Genomic DNA, 5,461 nt, shown 5'->3' on the forward strand with positions numbered 1-5,461 from the left:
GCCCAGCAGGTCGACGCTGCGGTGGCCGGGAGCAGCCACTGCACTCCAGTCTGGGTGACAGTGAGATTCCAACTCAAAAAAAAGAAAAGAAACAATCAAGAGAGCAGGAAGACAGCCCACAGAATGGGAAAAAAATATTTGCCAACTGTATATCTGAGAAAGACCTAACATCTTAAGGAATTTAAATGCACCGAAAACAAAAAAACAAGCAGCCCCATTAAAAAGTGGGCAAAAGGCTGGCGTTCGGGGCGTTCGGGGCGCTCGTGGAGTCTGGCCGGCCTGTCGGCCATCAGGGGACCCAAACCGAGGTTGGGACCTCGCCACAGACTAAGAAAAATGGCCCTGTCAGCCCAACAGATACCCAGATGGTTCAAAGCAATTAAATTGAGTAGCCTCATTAATGCTCCTCAACTCACAAAATGTTTTACTAAACTGGGAAAAACACTGTTGCATGGCTTTTCTGCTGAGCCTAAGATGTCCTCTGGTAATTGCTTTCTCCAGTGGGGATTTAAGACTTATAGAACCTCCTCCTTATGGAATAGTTCCCAGTCTACCTACTCAAGTAGCAAAGAAAATAATTCTGCCCAAGACACACTGCTTCCTTCCGTGAGTGAGCAATCACAGAAGACACAAAAGATATCCGGCTTTGATTCTGAACTGTCTCTGGAAGGGCTGGATGACTCCTCCTTTGTCTCCAATGCAGCCAATCTCTGAGGAGGAGGTTATTCAGATTATTGCAGACCCTCCATTGCCCCCAGTTTCATTCACACTTGAAGACTATGTGGATCATTCAGGGACTCTGCAGAAGTTAGTGCTTCTGGGAGTGGATTTGTCCAAGATAGAAAAACATCCAGATGCAGCCAACCTCCTTCTGAGACTGGATTTTGAAAAAGACATTAAGCAAATACTCTTGTTTCTTAAAGATTTAGGTATAGAGGATAACCAACTGGGAACATTCCTGACTAAAAATCATGCTATTTTCTCTGAAGACCTTGAAAGTCTTAAGATCAGGGTGGCTTATTTGCAGTCAAAAAATTTCAGTAAAGCAGATGTTGCACAGATGGTCAGAAATGCACTATTTTTGCTGCATTTTTCAGTGGAAAGACTGGATAACAGATTGGGATTTTTTCAGAAAGAACTTGAACTTAGTGTGAAGAAGACTAGAGATCTGGTAATTCGTCTCCCAAGGCTACTAACTGGAAGTCTGGAAACTGTGAAAGAAAATATGAGGGTTTATCGTCTTAAACTTGGCTTTAACTTAATGAAATTCAACATATGGTCACCAGAATCCCAAAGATGTTAACTGCAAATAAAAGGAAACTGACGGAGACGTTTGATTACGTGCATAATGTGATGAACATCCCCCACCATATCATCATCAAGTTCCCACAGGTATTTAATACAAGGTTGTTTAAAGTCAAAGAAAGGCATTTACTTCTTACCTACTTAGGGAGAGTACAGTATGATCCAGTAAAACCTAACTACATCTCTTTGGACAAATTAGTATCTGTTCCTTATGAAATATTTTGTGAAGAAATTGCCAAAACCTCAGTACAGGACTCTGAAAAATTCTTAAGAACTCTTTAATTTTTGATGAATGCTAAAATGTAATACTGTAAAGAAATGTATGTATGTATATCTATGTGAATAAATGAATATATGTTTAAATTTAAATAAATGCCTTAGGTCTCAATTGGTAGTGGAGGAAAAAAAAGTGGGCAAAAGACGTGAATAGACACTTCTCAAAAGAAGATATACAGACAGCCAACAGACACATGAAAAGGTGCTCAACCTCACTGATCATCAGAGAAATGCAAATCAAAACCACACTGAGGTATCACCTAACCCCAGTAAGAATGGCCATCATTAATAAAACAAACAGCAACAGATGCTGGTGAGGATGTGGAGAAAAAGGAATGCTTCTACACAACTGGTGGAAATGCAAACTAGTGCAACCTCTTTGGAAGACAGTGTGGAGATTTCTGAAAGAACTAGAAATTGACCTTCCATATGAGCCAGCAATTTCCCTATTGAGCATATACCCGGAGAAACTCAAATCATTCCACAAAAAAGATCCTTGCACACACATGTTTGTTGCAGCTCTATTCACAATAGCAAAAACACGGAACCAACCATGCTGCCCATCGAAGCTGGGCTGGTTAAAAAAATGTGGTACATATACACAATGGAATATTATGCAGCCATAAAGACGGACAAACATATGGACTTCGCAGCAACTTGGGTGGATTTAGAGTCTATCATACTCAGTGATTTATCACAGAAACAAAGAACAGAGTACCATATGTTCTCACTCATAAGCAGACCTTGAACAATTATCATAGTACTATAAGAAAGGGATTGGCAGTAGTGGGAAATTGCCAGGTGGGGGTGTGGGCTAGGATTGACAATTGAGGGAAACTGCCAGGGGAGGGAGGGACACACCTCATCAACAAGGGTACCTGTATAATCAGCATTTGTATACTGAACCCTGAATTGTACCCCACATCTGCAAAATAAAATTAATTAAAAGAAAACTTAAAAAAATTAAAATGAGGGAAGAACATGTTGCCCCAGTATCAACAAGGAAGACAGCCTCCTCCCCATTCAGCCCCACCTTTAGATTTATCAAGGGTTCCTGGTGAGGTCTGACAAAGGAAAACCTCTGACCCCCCTATTCTGTGTCTAATGCCATAAGGGTTTATGTTTGTTCCTCTTTTTTCCTCATTTGTTCCTCTTTTTTTCAAATCAGGGTATTCTCCTTTTAAATGTCCTGGCTTTTTACAATGATAACATTTGACTCCCTTGGGATTAAACTTTTCATCCCAGTTCTTCTTGGCTGAAGACTTCCTCTATCCTGTCCCCTCTGTTATTCAGGCCTTTCCCAAGGGGGCCTTGTGTTTCTTTTCACAATCATCCTTTCTATGGTGCTCACCATAATTTTAGCTTTCTGCCTTTGTTTTTTCTCATCTCTCTTAACAAACACCTTTGTGCATCTCTTAGTTCTTTAATGGGACTCTCATTCCACTCCTCCAATTTTTGTAATTTCTTAGTGATGTCTGGTCAGCTTTTAGTAACAAAATTAACCTTTAGGAGGTCCTGTCCTACAAGGTCTTCTGGGTCTAGCTCAGAATATTTTCTCATCTGGTCTCTCAGTCATTGTGAAAAGGACATTGGAGTTTCCTCCTTATCCTGCTGAATCTCAAAGGCCTGGGATCATGGAGCTGACTCTCTGATCCCTTTGATTATTAGTTCTCTTAAATCTTGCATTCTAATCCTATCTCTCAGGCCATTATTATCCCATCTGGGGACCGTGTTTGGATATTTCTGTTCAGCTGGCAGTACTCCAGAAACTGGAGGATGTTCTCACTCCCAGATAGACATAGCCACCCTTTGAATCATTCCCCTTTCTTCTCCAGTAAATATGATGTTTAGAATAGACAACTTTACCCAAGTATATATATTATGTCCACGAAACTGATCAACCTGGTCAGCTAATTCTAAAGGATCATCCAATAATTACTTCATCTCCTTAAAATTTCTTACTTCAGTGCTAGTAAGTGGGGCATTATCAAAACCAATTTCTCCTTGACCCAGTGGAACTTCCCTTAGTGGGAATAGTTTTGAGCTTTCATCTGAACTTCCGGGGGGAAAGGGGAAATTTTTGATGTCTTTCTTACATTGTTCTAATTCCTTTCTCAGATTATAATATATGGATTTGGGATTTGAGGATTTTAACTCCTGAGTCTCCAGTGGGTCTGACTTCCTGGTTACCTCCCTACACTACCGATCTTCTTGGGAGTTATAAGGGGGAATGCATGAGAGCGGGTCCCAGGATTTTTCTTTTTCCCCCAAGGATCAGATGTTTTCTCCTTGCTGCTCATTTCCAGGGGAAACATAGGGAAAGACCTTGAAAGCCAACAAAGAGCATAGTCTCTCTCCTCTGCCAAGACGGAGGGCTTATAATTTACATAGATTGCTAAAGTCTGACAAAGCCAGTCCTTGTCAGAGCCAAATTCTGGCCAAAATACTGAGGGCTGATGAAGTGATTCTCTGTTCCATACAAAACAACAAAACTCAATCATTTTCTTCTTTCCTTTTCCCGTAGTTTTGGAATTATTTTTCCAGTTTTCTAACACCTGCCCAAGGGGACTATCTGGGGAAATTTCAAGGGGGTTCTCTTGACCTCCTTCCTATGCCTAGATTGCTTATTACCTTCTCAGTTACCTGGTGAGCTGTGTAATTTCACAGCCTGTTCTCAGGGTGCTTAATCCCTTGTACTGGAGATTTCTTGTGACCATTAGAACCCCGAACTCCTCCTAAGGTGCTCAACACCCCTTTATTGGAGGTTTCTTGCAAACATTAGGACAAAATCTAGCTGTTTTCCTAGCAGGACAATGAAATTCTGGACCAGTAATCCACTTCTGGATCAAGAATCTACTCATGGATTGGAAATCTGCTCGGGGACTGGGAATCCACTCCCCTTTCATATCCTGAGATATGTCACACACCCAACCTCCCAGAATTTCTCTGACCCCCAAGGCAGTACTTATAACCCAATTTTCCTACCTTGGCTTGTGCACAAGGTTGCTGCCGTGGTGCCTGCCTTCTCTTTGTTTCTCCTCCCTCAAGTCTCCAGTAACAGTCTCAGGTCTATCTGCAGGACTGCAGGAGCCAGGGACACCAAATCAGAGCAAGCCACCTAAAATTTGGTGGGACACTTTCCCCCTCTGATCAGAATCTGGTCCCACAGATGCAGATCTCCAAGATAAACCCCTACAATTGTTGGAGATAGGTGTGCCTTCTTCCCAATTTCACTGTTAAGAAATGGCACCGAGACTCAGAGGTTGGTGAAGTGAAGCAGTTTTTTAAAAATATAATGCTCTTGCAAGAACAGGTGCCTATCAAATGAGCAGATACACTGGAGCAGTTACAATTATCATTTATATACCCTACAGTGCAAATTCCTTCTCTGTTTCCCCATTTGTTGAGTATTCCAGAGGTCACATTACTCTCCCAGACATCGCCTACATGGTAAATACTGGTGGTTTACAGAATTATTACTAAATTGCCTCACTTACATGTCCTATTTGCCGATTGGCTCATAGGACCTTTATTTAGATTGGATTCCACCAGAATTCATAGCCTACCAAAGTAAAAGGCCTACAAAAAGAGAACAAAGAATCCAGAAGTGGGTCAGTTTAAGGGAATACAAGATGTCTAAATATTAAACCCGTGAAAAGAGAACAAAGAAGCCAGAAGTGGATTAGTAAAAGGATTGTAAGACGTTTAAACATTAGTCAAGTTCCAGTTTTGAAAATAAGGCCATTGCTTTACTAGACTCTGTTGTGGCCATGTGCTCTTTGAGCTAAGGCCCCCACCATGTTTCCTAAGCTTTGGCCCCCGCTCCTACCTTGAAGAGGTGAATCAATCTCTCTCTTTCTTTCTAATTTACTTTCTCAAT

The 5,461-nt window shown here is 41.3% G+C and overlaps 1 pseudogene; it reads left to right on the plus strand.

Moving 5' to 3' along the window:
• The first annotated feature begins 336 nt into the window (after positions 1 to 336).
• LOC103267891 lies at positions 337 to 1,587 on the plus strand (annotated as a pseudogene).
• The last annotated feature ends 3,874 nt before the right edge of the window (positions 1,588 to 5,461 follow it).

This window comes from Carlito syrichta, unplaced genomic scaffold (genome assembly GCF_000164805.1).
Source record: "Carlito syrichta isolate Samal-C Ts95f unplaced genomic scaffold, Tarsius_syrichta-2.0.1 Scaffold308488, whole genome shotgun sequence".
NCBI classification, from domain to species: Eukaryota; Metazoa; Chordata; class Mammalia; order Primates; family Tarsiidae; genus Carlito; species Carlito syrichta.